This window comes from Trifolium pratense, linkage group LG2 (genome assembly GCF_020283565.1).
Source record: "Trifolium pratense cultivar HEN17-A07 linkage group LG2, ARS_RC_1.1, whole genome shotgun sequence".
NCBI lineage: Eukaryota > Viridiplantae > Streptophyta > Magnoliopsida > Fabales > Fabaceae > Trifolium > Trifolium pratense.
Window position 1 is genome coordinate 5,239,504 of NC_060060.1, and position 16,430 is coordinate 5,255,933.

Consider the following 16,430-nt stretch of genomic DNA (forward strand, 5'->3'; position numbering starts at 1 on the left):
GAGAAGCTAAAGGAAGGTATTAATAATGCTTTCATAGTAAGAACCAGCTTTTGTTTTTTTATGATAAATGGTAAAAATACATTAATTTTACGCGGATTTAGATTCTATGCAGTCAAGATATTTCCGTTGTTAGATGGAAAATTTGATAGGTTATAGCTTTGTTATTGTGAAATTAAAAATTTTAACTTAAGAAATCGACGGTTGGATCAAAATCTAACTGTCTGATATGTCTTCTAGTTATTTTGTTCATACATGTTAATATTGAAAAAAATATATTTTAGTCAAAAATAAGATTTAAATTTGGTATGATTTAATATAGTGATCAAAATATATCAATTTTTACTATATTTACACCCCATTTATTTTGATATTCAACGGTTAGCAACACTCAAACATATTATATATCAATATATCAATCAGGTAAATAGAGTCTAGTCAAAAAATTATTCTATTCGGAAACTAAACTCGAATTGTTTTGAAAATTCGTAGTTTGGTTTGGTGAATCTCATTAACCATTTAACTTTAATAATTTGATTAATTCAATTATGAATTTCATTTAGTGTGAAAATCATGATTAATAATACACATTTATCGACTCCATGATGATTAACTATGTACTTAATGATATTTATTCTTCATGTCAAAAAAAAAATGATATTTATTCTTAGAATATGGTGACATATTTTGATTGGTTCATTGGCAAGTTGAGGTAACAACCTGGCATGTTGAGCAATATTTGTTTCACACGTAAGCAGTCTCCCTCTAGAGAGTTTTCAACAGTACACCAAATTATGTTGAAAAAAATAAAATAAAAAACAGCACACCAAATTAAAGTTTTTCTTTCTAAAAGTGACAATAAGATACAGCTAAAGTGCAGATCACTGCCAAATGGGAAAATGCTTATTTTATGCTTTGCTAGAGATTTGAAAATGAATCACAACAGAAATTTCCTTTTTTTTTCTCTGTCACAATTCAGATGTTTCTAATAATAAGAATAATGAAATATTTTTTTTAAATAGTGTAATTATTCAAATTTTACTTTCTAAAGCGGTTAAGTAATCAACCCGAAGCCCGACCAGGCCAACCCGAAACAGGTCGGGCCGCTCATTTGGACAGCTCTAGGTTTGATAAGGCAAGATTTCAAGTTTATGGCTTATACTAGTTCATACAATAAGAAAAGACGTGCTTGGTAAAGAAAAAAATTATAGTTTCATTTTCAAACATTATTTTATGTAGTTTATGAGTTTATAGCTTGTCATTTTTCTTTCAATTTTATATTTGTCATCTTGCATGAATTTTTTTTTATATTAAGCTAGTTCAACTTTTAATTTTACCAAACACTATAAATTCAATCAGCTAGTTTATTCGTTATTAAATACAAGCTAGCTTATAAGTCATTCGCTATAAGTTTATCCGCTATAAGCTAACTTATCTGTATCTACTATATTTTTCCAAACAGGGCCTTATTATGTTCATGGAGACAAAGAGGTGCAGTTATTTTATTTTATAAATCTCTTATTATTTTAATGGTTAAATTGCAGTTTTGGTCCCCACGTTTCTTAATTATGCGATTTTGATCTCTTTAGTTTCAAAAGAGCGATTTTGGTCCCATGTTTCATAATTGTGCAATTTTGATCCTCTATTTTCAAACGAGCGGTTTTAGTCTCCCACATTTGCCCCTTTTTGCATTTTTTGGTATTTGTTAAATATTTTGACAAAAAAAACTGTTGACACATAATTTTTTGACACATGTATAAATTATATTGGACAACCTATAATTTTTTTTATTGTTTTAAAAAAAATCAAGAAAGAGTCACGTGAGTTTTTGAAAAAAAAATGTCATTATCTTTGAGTGCTTGCTCTAATCTCTAAATGGCAAAAGCTTCGACGAAAGCTCCTTATGCTGCACTAGGTTGAGATGCTTAAAATATAAGTTTTCTAATTGTTCCTTCCAGTTAGATATTCATAAGCGATTGGCCAAAGGTGCAAAAATCTTCAAAGTCTCATTTGCAAACCTTTGCTGCTTGGCAACCGGCAATGCATCTAGCGTCATCATATTATGTAACTAATGTGTCAATTTAATGAGAACAACTCTTGCATCTGTCATGGCGAGAAATTATTCTATGTAGGCGGCTAGCTTCAACAAACTCATGTGACCCTTCCTTGGGTTTTTTTTTTAAATATATATATATATATATATATATATATATATATATATATATATATATATAATAAATTTATAGGTTTTCCAGTATAATTAAGACATGTGTCAAAAATATTCACGTCAGCAATTTTTTTGTCAAAATAGTCAATAGGGACCAAGAAATGCAAAATGGGGCAAATGTGGGGGACCAAAATCGCTCGTTTGAAACTAGGGGACCAAAATTGCACAATTAAGAAACGTGGGGACCAAAATCACTCGTTTAAAATTAGGGGGACCAAAATCGCAAAATTAGAAAACGTGAGAACCAAAATTGTAATTTAGCCTATTTTAATTAGTGAATTTTTTTTTTTGGTAGAATAATTAGTGAATGTTTAAAAGGACAGTTTATTAACTATTGTCAATGATTAATTTCACCTTCACATTCAATGATTTTTATAATTGGTGCCTTGCATTTTGTATTTATTTAATTGAATTTTTTTGGTCAAATTTAATTAACTTTTATAAGTGTATTTATTTATTTAATTGATTGATTTTTTTTGACCATTTATTTTACTCTAATTTTCTTTTACCATAATTGATTGAATTTTTTTTACCATTTTTTTACTCTAATTTTCTTTTACCATATATTGATTGATGAATAATCAAATTTGGTCAAATGCTAATGCAATGCAAGTAATTAAGGGAATTGAGTTAGGAAAGGGGAGAAGAAAGAAAATGCAAAAATTAATAAATAAATTCGGAGTAACTTTAATTCAAATTTAATCATCGATTTTCTTATTTTCTTTTCTCCCCTCTTTTCTTTCATCCAACCAAACACACCATTAGAGAAGAGTATTATGGATTCGACCTCGAGCTCAAACATATCAAATGTTTCCTTAAAAACCCAAACTATATCTTCACTATTTATTTTATGAATTTACGGTCTTCAGAACTAAATAATACAAGAGAATTTGTGTTACTAACTAGAAATGTTATTTAATAATGGGCAACAAAAGTCTACCTGTAGGAAGAACTCTAATTAAGAAGACATTTCATTGTTTTATTTAATTAAACAAGTTATTTCTTAAAAAAAAGTATATAATGGTAACTACATGGATTATATTATGTGTTGTGCTTTTTAATAATAAAAGAAACAAGGAATTGAAATTGAGAGTATATTTAATTATTTATTTATACATGTGATGACATAAATTTATCCATAAAAGTCAAGGCACATATTGTCTCATAGTAGACATTAGGTGACAAATTGAAGCAAAAATGTGTGCCTTCATTGAAGCCGTATTTAAAGGATTAGATTAATTGAATAAATTGGGTATGAACTCAAATCCTTAATAATTCATTAAGAACTCTAATTGAAATTTTAGAGAGATAAATTTAAAGCAAGTTTTTATTCTAGGTTCTTAAATGTTTCTATTTACATTATTAATTTTCTATAGTCAAAATAGCATTGACTTTGTTTTATTGTTTGGATAGTGGACAACACAGCCAAATATAGTGGATCTCTCGAACGTAAAACGATATGATTATTAAACACCAACGACGTGATGCTAGGAAGGAACATAGCATATTCCATAGTTGTATTCTTTTAACATTTTTAATTAAAATCATTATATGATAGTGTTAATTTTTTTTAGGAATTTATTCTATTTTTTTCAAGTGATTTAATGGCTAAAATTATTTTCTCCGATTCTTTTTATAAGAAATAAGTTCATTGAGTATTAGTCAAAAAGAAAAAGTTCATTGAGTAATTAATTTATCTGGTCTATATTATTTTTTACAAAAATAATCAAAAAGAGTGCACTCTTAAGCGCGAAGTCCGAACTCCAACTTCTATAAATATATTTACTAATTGAGTTAAGCTCACAGAAATTATTTTAACGACTTTTCTTTTAAATAATAATAATACAATTTTTTTTTTGAACAAGGCAAAATGATATATATATATATATATATATATATATATATATATAAATATAATAATACAATTAAAAAATACTCGATGAGATGGTAAAGATACTTCAGTTTAACTGTAAAAAGTCCAGAGTTCAAACTCAACCTTGAATATATTGTTAGATCTCTTGAGAGAGAAAATTTTATTATTTATTATCTGACGTATATTTGTAGTTATGCGGAGACGATACTCGATACTCTATTAATAAAAAAAATATGATATAATGCATACAGTATAGTGTAGTGTAGTCCCACAAGTTGTGTTCTTCTGGCTATGGTTTGGTTACTTTGGTATCGTGAATGTGTCGGTGGGATTAGGTTGTAACGCGGTGTTAAAAAATCACAAAGATAATGTTATGTCAATTGGTAAGAAATTAAGGTTGGAACAAGATGTAAGACTAAGAACTAACACGTTTGTTATTATTCTTTATCCTTCTTTTTTGATCAAACGTTTGTTATTATTCTATCCTTCCATAAAGTCTCTTTCAAAATAAAATATCCATAAATTAAAGTCTCTTTTATAAATAAAAAAAATCATAAAAAGTTCTTTTGACTAAATTCTTTCTATAGATTTATATTATATTATTTACACAATATACATATTTTGTGCAAAAGATTGTAATAAACCTTACAAGTCTCACCTCCATCTTCGGACCCAATAAACCTTACTATCCTCCCACAAAACTAAGAAAATCGAAATTCCATTTAATCTAGGACTTTTAAAATTATCGTAATCTCAAAAAAATATTGATTCAATGATCAATTGCTTATTATATACATATAAGATAATTATACATGAATAAAAGATAGAGATTTTAAAATTATCGCAATCTCAAATTACTTTTAATCTTGAACTGTTTGTTTAAGTTCATCTTCTCTAGAGTATTTGACAATTTATTTTTACAAGAGAATATTAATTAAGTAAACCATCAAATTAGTTTTAACTTTATAAGACACCTCAAATAGTTTCTTATGAATACTTAAAAAATTGTTTGTAACTCTCTCAAATTTACTCATATTAATCCCTTTAAGTGTTAGGAACTAAATTCAATAGTAATGCTAGTGACTAAATAAACAGTAAGAGATTAAATATAAAGACAAAGTATAACAAAAAAACCTGACAAAAAAATTTATAACCTTAAAAAATAAAATTTATAAAAACCAACCTGATAGGAAGTAGTTCAAATATAAAGACTCAATTTATAGTAAATGGTCAAATATAAAGATCAAATTAATAGTTTAGTAGAGTATTAAATCTTTTTTAATTATTTTTGTCAAGTTGTTTAGTAGCTATAAATTTCACCTTAAAGATGAATAATTGAAGTGTCCAGGATTCGAACCCCGACTACTACATATATTATGTGATATCCCCATCAACTGAGCTAAGCTCACAGAACAAATTTTTTAAAACTTTCATTATTCACACTATAATTTTTTTTGAAAAAACTGCACTATAAAATTAAAGACTAATTTAATTTTTTCTATGGGTTACCATGATATTGGTACGAAGTTTTTACCACCGTTAATGATGACTAATCTCCGCCGGGGAACCTGTGGAACACACAAGGTGAGTTTTCTCCTTCAAACTGATCGAATTTTTTCCATGCGCACGAGCCAGAAATCGAACCTCTAACCTCATGCTTAAGAGGACCAAGACCCTAACCACTTGGACCAATTCATTGTTTCTCTAGCTAATTTAATATATTTAACTCTGGTGATATTGGTTTGGGACTTGAGAGTGTGTTCCTTCTTAAGGTCTCGGGTTCGATTCTCTAGTATCAATTTGAATGGAATAATTTAGCTTCTTAAAAAAAAATATATATATATATATTTAACTCAATTAACAATAACAATATTATTAAGATGAATATATATATATATATATATATATATATATAGGGGTTTTCTAACATAGACCCTAGTTAGGTCTAAGTTAGCAAGGTGCACCTTTTCAATTGAACCAAAATACCCATTCTTTTAATTTTTGAAAGAATAGAGCAACAGGGGCATTTATGTAATTTTCTGCAATTTTGCCAACCATATACACGCGCCCCACCTTCTTAGCGTGTGTTTGGTTCTGCGGCGGAGAGAATTGATTTTGGCAGAATTGATTCTGTAAAATTGATTCTGGTCAAAATTGATTTTAAGCTGAAGTGGTTTATGTTTGGATATATTCATGAAAAAGTGAGTTGAACAAAAAATTTGAGTGTAAAAATCAATTCTAGAATCAGAAGCTACGATTTCTAGCTTCAAGTAGAATCAATTCTGGAGGCAGAATCAATTCTACTTTTGAGAAACCAAACAAGTCAGAATCAATTCTACACGTCCAGAATCAATTCTGGATGCTCCAGAATTGAAACCAAACATACACTTGAACCATCAATGGATGCGGATCCAGTGTCGCGCGCGTACCGAAGGACCATGGTTACAGACCGTTGATTTCCATCAGACAGCTAAGATCTGATCTCATCAAGACTGTCTGATCAATCAGACAGCCCAGATCATCCAGATCCATCAGATTCAAGTGCCTGCGTCACACTGGATTACAACCTGGAGAGAGAAAAATTTGCTTTTTAAAAGTAGGACACGTGTCACACAATGGTTGGCTGGGCGTGATTTTTGTTCATTTAATACTTTGAACTCAATTATTTCGTTGTAAATTAATTTTTTATTTTTTTATTTTTATACCAAAATTCATAATTTTTTTTTGTCTACAAATAGAGACTTGGTTCGTTTGATTTGGACACCGAAAAAAAAACGCAATTTTTCACTACCTTAATCTCATTTTTTGTCTACTAAATACGTTACTTGTGTGTTGTAATTTAACACGCACCACTCAACCAACTCACTGAAACCATTATACCAGGAAAATAGTAGATAATATTCTGGAACTTTTGGTATATTTTATGAAATTTTTGGAGACCTGAAACTATTTTTAGTTAATTAAATGAGATAAAACGGTAATTAAAAACTAATGTTTGCTTCTGAAACCATTTTACTGGTAGAATGGTTTCAATGAGTAATTTATTAATTGTGTTTGCTTCTGAAACCATTTATCTGGTACAATGGTTTCAGAGAGTTGTAATCTGAAACCATTTTGCTGGTAGAATGGTTTCAGTAAGTTGATTATTAGTTATTTGCTTCTGAAACCATTTAGCTTGTAGAATGGTTGCACATAGTTGTATTCTGAAACCATTTTACTGGTAGAATGGTTTCAGTGAGTAATTTATTAATTGTGTTTGCTTCTGAAACCATTTATCTGGTACAATGGTTTCAGAGAGTTGTAATCTGAAACCATTTTGCTGGTAGAATGGTTTCAGTAAGTTGATTATTAGTTATTTGCTTCTGAAACCATTTAGCTTGTAGAATGGTTGCACATAGTTGTATTCTGAAACCATTTTACTGGTAGAATGGTTTCAATGAGTAATTTATTAATTGTGTTTGCTTCTGAAACCATTTATCTGGTACAATGGTTTCAGAGAGTTGTAATCTGAAACCATTTTGCTGGTAGAATGGTTTCAGTAAGTTGATTATTAGTTATTTGCTTCTGAAACCATTTAGCTTGTAGAATGGTTTCAGAGATTTGTACTCTGAAACCATTTTCCTGGTAGAATGGTTTCAGTGAGTTGATGTAAGGTAGTGAAAAATGAGATTAAGGTAGTGAAAAATTGGGTTTTTTTTTCTGTGTCCAAATCAAACGAACCAAGTCTCTATTTGTAGAGAAAAAAATTATGAATTTTGGTATAAAAAATAAAAAATTAATTTACGACGAAATAATCGAGTTTAAAGTATTAAATGGAAAAAAATTAACGCAGCCAATCATATGCTGACACGTGGCCTTTCTTTTTTAAAAGCTTTCTCTCTCCGCGTGTGGCCTTCACCCACTCGCGCCTGTCGGCGCGTGTGATGCACGCGCTTGGATTTTGTCCACTAACACGCTGCCACGTGTCCTGGGGGGTGGAAAAAGAAGGTGGGGGCGCGTGTACTGTTGGGTAAATTACAGAAATGCCCCTGTTGCTCTATTCTTTCAAAAATTAAAAAAAGGGTAAAAGATTATTTACCCCCTGCAAAATAAGCAAATTTTCGTTTACCCCCCTATGCAGATTTTTTTTCTGTTTACCCCCCTGCAAAAAATAGATTCACTCATTTTGCCCCCCGTGTGTACAGCAGGACATGTGAATGTGCAAATCTGCTGACATGGCTTGTACACGTGGAAAAAATAATTAATATTTATTTTTTAAATTCCACGTCAGATAATATTTTTTTTTTTTTAAAAAAATTTCTACAAAATAAAAAAACGGATTTTCTTTTTTTTTTTCCCAAAAAAATCCTACAAATAAAATTTTTTTCCTACAAAATTTTTTAAAACATTTCCTGCAAAAAAAGTAATTTTTTTTCCTACAAAGAATTTAAAAAAATTTCCAACAAAAAAAAAATGAATTTTTTTATTTTGCTCCCAAAATAAATATTTACTCCAAAATAAAGTTTATTTTCAAAATAAAAATTTTAAAGATTTATTTTCAAATCTTTTTGAATTAAAAAAACATGATCTTTATTTTTTAAAAACAAAACATTATTTTTTTGTTAATCTCTTTGAATTTAAAAAAATAGAAAAAGAAGTTTATTCGTATTTTCCTCTTATACCAAAATCATTTGTCCTAGAACTAGAAAAATAGAAGGAAGCAGAAGACAATAACGAAGTAGAAGACGATTCCGGTGATTGAAGAAGATGACGACGAATATGATCACGACGGTGGAAGCAAACCGGCGAAAATTCTTTTTTTTTTAAATAAAAAAGATTTGAAAATAATTTTTTAATATCTTAAAAATAAAATTTATTTGGGAGAAAAATATGAAAATTCGTTTTTTTATTTTAGGAAAAAAATAATAATTTTGTACGAAAAAAACTATTTGTAGGAATTTTTTAAAATTTTGTAGGGATAAAAATTTTATTTGTAGGATTTTCTTTTTATTTTGGAAAAAAAATTCGTTTTATTAATTTTGTAGGAAAAAAAATTTAAATTTTTTTTTTGAAAAAAATATTATCTGACGTGGAAGTTAAAAATAAATATAAATGTTTTTTCCACGTGTACAAGCCACGTCAGCAAATTTGCACAATCACATGTCCTGCTGTACACACAGGGGGCAAAATGAGTGAATCTATTTTTTGCAGGGGGGTAAACAGAAAAAAAATCTGCATAGGGGGGTAAACGAAAATTTGCTTATTTTGCAGGGGGGTAAATGATCATTTACCCTTAAAAAAATGGGTATTTTTGTCCAACTGAAAAGGTGCACCTTGCTAACTTAGACCCAACTGGGTCTAAGTTAACAGCCCCATATATATATATATATATATGTTTAGTCAAACTCTCACTATTATGTGAGTAAGCTTTGGTGTGTGGTTGCCGCTTTGTGTAAAAAATATCTATTTTTAACATCGAGAAGGTCAAAAATAGCTTAAGGAAGTGTCTCCATGTTTTTGTCCTCTACATTTTTCCTATGGCATTAGGAAATTGAACTCGAATTATTTTAAACGATTTGTTTTTTTTCAGTTTACATTGGTTCTTGGACTTGCTCAAAGAGTTAGAGGTCATCATGATCCTATCCTTTGCGGAACTCATTTAGACGTACGTGAATCGGTGAATTCGGAGCACATATCTTATAAAGAAAAAGATGAGATTGAGATAGAAAGATGATACGGTAGTAAGAGGAATTCTTATACGAGCTCGAAAAGTTCATTAACTACTTTAATCTGTCTTAGTTTATCTTCTACGTGTTTTCTCTATAGAATTGTGTATGAAAGTCGTATTTGTGCAAAAATAGTATTTTTAAAGAAATCGTAATTCAAACTTATATCAACATATCAAATTTTCATACAATATTTTACCATCTTAATTTTTTATTTTGGTCAGGTAGCTTGGTGGCTAGAAAATCCACCTTAAAAGTGAATAATTAGAGTGTCTTGAGTTCGAACTCGAACTCCTGCACATATAATGCGATGTTCCTACCAAATGAGCTAAGCTTACGGGAACTTTACCATCTTAACTTTATTTAGAGGATATGCGGAGCATTAATCATAAGTGTGTAGAAAATGAAACTTGGATTAGTTATTCTTATTCATTGAACAAATGTCTATATGCATACACTGTCGTGACATTGACAACCAGAACATAACCAATTAATTGTTAATTTAAAAGTTAGTAATATATTTCATAACTATATATAATTGTGTATTTTATAAAAGTTAGTAATATATTTCATACGTCCAAATATATACATTATTTTCTAGCTTCTATCAGCAAAAATTTATGAATCCGGATATTCTCCAAACACTCCCGTGACCTAATAGATGTCTCATTAAAAATAAATATTAAAAATATTTAAGCATATTTATATAAGAGAAAATTATGATTTTAGGTCAAATTTTTCACTAACTTAACTTTGTTATTGGAACATCAAAATATTAATAATATATGTATTTGTTTCTATGTGTCTTGTTTTTTTAATTTATATTTTCTACTTACATTTCAAAAATGTACATAAAAAATACTCCTACTTACCTAGATAACATAATTGGCACAAAATCTTCATGTCTTGCTCTTATCGTTCTTATCCAAATTAAGCTTTTGATGATTTCATTATCACATTGGGACACGAACCAATTAGATTCATGAAACAAATAAAAACAAAACAATTATTTGAAAGAAAAAAAGTACTCTAGGCACAACTTTTTTTTTATACAGTTGATTATTTGAATCTTTCCTAACCGAAAAGACATAACAAAGAAAGAAAAAAAAGAAGTGTGGCCTTTAAGTGTTATTTGGTTCGGTGGTTTTGTATCATAGCAAATAAGAATCACAGCTTCATCCAGCAAGCTAACCCCACAAGAATTGGATTGCTAAATTAAACAGAGAATATGGGCACTTAATGTATATCTCAATATGGGATTTTCTTGTGGTTGAATTGGGACAGAATCATGTGATTTTAGAATCATAAAATTGGTGTCCCCCCATGTGAGATGAGCTACCCTGGTTATGGTTGTCTACATCAATCTAATGAATAAATTAAGTGGTCTCTTTTTCTTTCTTTTTTTCAACTAACACCGTTACTAGAAATTTCACTCTTAACGTGAAGAAGTGTGGTGTCTAAAATTCGAACTTTAACCACTATATATAAAATGTGATGTACCTACGAACTGACTTAAGGTCACCGGAACAATTAAGTGGTCTCTTTTCACTTGGATATATATAGTAATATAAATATATACACACTTTTCAGGGTCAATCTAAGTCACTAACACATGTAAGAACTATTTTATGGACACACTCTAAAGGCACACTAAAATATGATCAGACGCTATATCATGATCGTTAGATCAAGAATTTTAGACAATTTGCCTACAACTGTTTAGTGAAAGTTTTAGGACTCAAAACTCTAATTCTCTCGTTATAAAGCATAACTTCTAGTCTAAATCAAGTATACACTTTTCTAACTCTAAGACCTCAAAACATATTCATCGCCAGAGTGTTTGTAGATACACATTCACCTTTGGGCTGTAGATGAACATCCAATATCAACAACCCTCATTCTCTCTTTTAGGTCAGAGAGATCTTAGATTTCAAGGATCAATTACATGTTATAGGTACAAAATTTTCACTGCCGTTTAGTGGTGACTAATTTTCATTGGAAATTTGTTGGCACACAAAATGAATTATTAAAAAGAACTGAGCGACAATCAATAATATTTACTATTTACAATGATGTCTATTTGTATTTCATTTATATGTAATTATTTTATAAAAAAAAAGAAACAATAAAAACTTTTTTTACATTTAAAAATAAATTGTTGCATACATATAATACGATTTTTTTTTTTGAAGAAGTTATATTAGCCTACCTAAATTGACACCAGAGAGAATCGAACCTGAAATCTTAAAGATGAACACACTCACATGTCCCAAAGCAATACTATATGAAACCAAGTTAAGTGGGTTATTGCATATAATACGATAGTAAAATTGTATGATACAATATATTAATTGATAATACACACTCTAGTCATTTCAATTTTTCTTATACAAGTTGTGATAAAATATTTGGATTTTGTACCCACACAGAAATATGTTGCTAATAAATAAAATCACTTAGTTTTATATCATATATGATATACTGAATCTACAATTATATGTGATTCATGTTGGGTAGGGTATCCCTAAGATCCATGTGCTATCTTATGTGTTGACCTCTGGTTAGTGAATACTATACAGTGATGTTAGATTCCTTCAGTACATGTAGTGATCAATTAAGATGTAATTTTTAAATGAATGGTTTTTAATTAAATATTATTTATCTTTTAACTGAACTCGAAATTATTGTAACTCTTTTCATAAGAATTAGAGGTAGACAAAAATAAAAAAAAAAAGTGAAATTAGTCTCAAAATCATATCAACTGAAATTAAAACACCATACTTAACCTCGCTGTGTCTCATTCATAATTAAGTGAAAATGAAGAATATATAAATCATCATAAGACAAAGGTAACATGCGACATAACCAATGCATGTAGGAGAACAAGATAGTGTTAGGAAAATAAAAATAATAATACTATTGCTAGCTTAACGGCTTAGAGCAATTTAACAAAACTTCATTGTCACATAGCGCCAATTAATTGGTAATTGGTGTCCCGTGAATTTAACTCAGTTGTTAGGGATATTGGGATATTGTATTATATATGTAGAGGATTAGAGTTCGAACTTCAGTCTTCCCACTTATCCATCTTAAAGGTGGATTTTTTTTTCATCCTCTAGTTCCTAGGAGAAAAGTGTTAGGTATTGGGCCTTATGAGCATTAAGCCCAATACAAATATGTACTTTGGCCCATTAGCTTATATATGGTGTTTTGCCTATATAAGTAATGAGTGCTTGATCAATAAAAGTGTGCATTACCATTTTGATCATAACAAGTGGTATCAATCGCCCTTAATCCAGGGGCTGAGAGAGAATAGAGTTTGTTAAGAGTTTGTTGAGGCAATTACACGGTTGCAACCACCGTAACTGTCACCGTCTGAGCTAGTTTCTTGACTATCCCACCATACCTTGCGCCTCAAGCCATCTTCTTCCTCACATTGTTCTAACAATGGCTGATCAATCTGACTTTCTCAAGTCATCAATTCCAAAATTTGATGGATTTTATGATCATTGGGCAATGTTGATGGAGAATTTGCTCCGATCAAAGGAGTATTGGTCGTTGATTGAAGATGGAGTCACGGTTGCTCCACCTAATGCTACAGCAGAGCAAATTCGATTAGCCAATGCAAGCAAGATCACTGATATGAAGGTAAAGAACTATTTGTTTCATTCCATTGATCGTGAGATTCTAGAGACGATTCTTTCGAAAGAAACCTCGAAAGAAATCTGGGATTCAATGAGATTGAAGTACAAAGGCTCGAGCAAGGTAAAGCGCGCTCAACTTCAAGCTTCAAAGAGAGAATTTGAAGTTCTTGAAATGAGGGAAGATGAAACTGTGGCTGAATACTTTGCAAGAACTATGGCAATTGCAAACAAGATGACATCACAAGGTGAAAGAATGGAACAAGTGACAATTGTTGAGAAGATCTTGCGCTCAATGACAGAAAGATTCAACTATGTCACCTGCTCCATAGAGGAATCAAATGATGTAACCAACCTTTCCATTGATGCACTTCAGAGCAGTCTAATTGTTCATGAACAAAAGATGAAAAGCAAGCATACAAGTCATGAAGAACAAGCTCTCAAGGTTGCTAATGGAGGTAGAGGGAGAGGAAGGAGTTCATCTTCAAGGGGTCGTGGCAGAGGAAGAATCAACAAAGAAAGTGTTGAGTGCTATAAATGTCACAAGTTAGACCACTACAAGAATGAATGTCCATCTTGGGAAGAATCTGCAAAGTATGCTGCATTTGATGATGAAGATGAAATGCTTCTCATGGCCAAAACCAACTATGAAGAATTTGAAAATGAGAGATGGTTTCTAGACTCAGGGTGTAGCAACCATATGGTTGGGAACAAAGGCTGGTTATATGAATTTGATGAAAGCTACAGAGATACTGTAAAGCTTGGAGATGATTCAAGGATGAATGTCATGGGAAAAGGTAATGTCAAGCTAAACATCAATGGTAGAACTCATGTCATTACAGAAGTTTATTACATACCTGGTTTGAAGACAAATCTTTTGAGCATTGGACAAATACAGCAGAAGAATGTAACTATCATTTTCAAGAATGATACTTGCAAACTCTATCATGATGACAGAGGGCTGCTATTTGTCTCACACATGTCAGCCAATAGAATGTACACTTTGAATGCTGCAGTGATTACTCCCAAATGTCTTAAAGTTTCAAAAGAAGATTTGTCCCAGTTATGGCATGATAGATATGCTCATTTGAGCATCAAAGGCTTGAACATTTTGGCTAAAAAGGAAATGGTAAAAGGTTTGCCATCACTAGATGAGGTGAATGAAAGGTGTGTAGATTGCTTGACTGGTAAGCAACACAGGGAAGCTATTCCTAAGCAGGCTGTATGGAGAGCTGGCAAGGTATTGGAGCTCATTCACTCAGATATATGTGGTCCCATCAACCCAACAAGCAATGGAGGCAACAGGTATTTCATTACCTTCACTGATGACTTCTCAAGGAAGACTTGGGTTTATTTTTTGAAAGAAAAGTCTAGTGCATTAGATACTTTCAAAAACTTTAAGGCATTAGTTGAAAATGAGTCAGGGTGTACTATACAATGCTTAAGGACAGATAGAGGTGGTGAATTTCTCTCAAATGCTTTTAATGAATTTTGTAGCAATCAAGGCATTAGAAGACAGTTGACAACTGCATACACTCCACAGCAAAATGGAGTTTCTGAGAGAAAAAACAGGACAATAATGAATATGGTAAGGAGTATGCTGGCTGGGAGAAATGTACCAAAGACGTTTTGGCCTGAAGCTGTCAAATGGGCCACATATGTCATGAATAGAAGCCCTACATTGTCAGTCAAGGATGTCACTCCTGAGGAAGCTTGGAGTGGAAACAAACCCTCAGTACATCATTTTAGGGTCTTTGGCTGCTTGGCATTTGTTCATATACCAGATAGTCAAAGGACTAAATTGGATGGCAAGAGTATAAGCTGCATACATCTTGGAATAAGTGATGAATCAAAAGGGTACAAACTGTATGATCCACTGAAAAAGAAAATCATAATCAGCAGAGATGTGATCTTTGAAGAAAAGAAAGGGTGGGAATGGAACAAGCCTAGCAGAGAAAAGAATAGTGAGGTCACTATTGATGATATAGAAGGTGAAACCAGTGAACCAGTCACTGAGAATGAGATAGAACTTAATGTTGACAGTGATTCAGATATGAGTATAGCTACAAATCCAATTCAGACTCCAAATGAATCTGATGATGAGGTTGCTTTACCACCAAGAAACAGAAGACCACCAGCTAGTCACAGTGATTATGTATCAGGGACTGAACTTGATGATGAAGATTTGCACAATCTAGCTATCTACTCTCCTGTTGATGATCCAAAGAACTATGCAGAAGCTGCAAAATTTGATGTGTGGAGAACTGCTATGGATCAGGAGATTGAAGCAATAAAGAACAATGATACTTGGGAGTTGACAACTCTACCAGATGGTTCCAATGCAATTGGAGTTAAATGGATCTATAAGACAAAGTACAATGAAAAGGGTGAGATTGAAAAGCATAAAGCTAGGCTGGTTGCTAAGGGCTATAAGCAGAAACTTGGTGTTGACTACAATGAAGTATTTGCTCCTGTGGCAAGATGGGATACAATCAGGTCTATATTGGCATTAGCAGCTAAAGAAAGGTGGAGTGTGTTCCAATTGGATGTAAAAAGTGCATTTTTACATGGTGAACTAGTTGAAGATATATATGTGGAACAACCTCTTGGATATCATAAGGGTGGTAATAACAAAGTGTACAAGTTGAAAAAGGCCCTTTATGGATTGAAGCAGGCTCCCAGAGCATGGTACAGCAAGATTGAAAGTTATTTCAATTTTGAAAAGTTTGAAAAATGCTCTCATGAACACACATTGTTTGTGAAATATGGAAAAGATGGAAAGATATTAATTGTCAGCTTGTATGTTGATGATTTAATATGTACTGGTAATGATATGGATATGATTCATGAATTCAAAGAGTCTATGAAAAGAAAGTTTGCTATGACTGACTTAGGGAGGATGAAATATTTCCTTGGAGTTGAAGTCATTCAATCCAAAGCAGGAATTTTCATCAATCAAAACAAGTATGCAGCAGAGATTTTGAAAA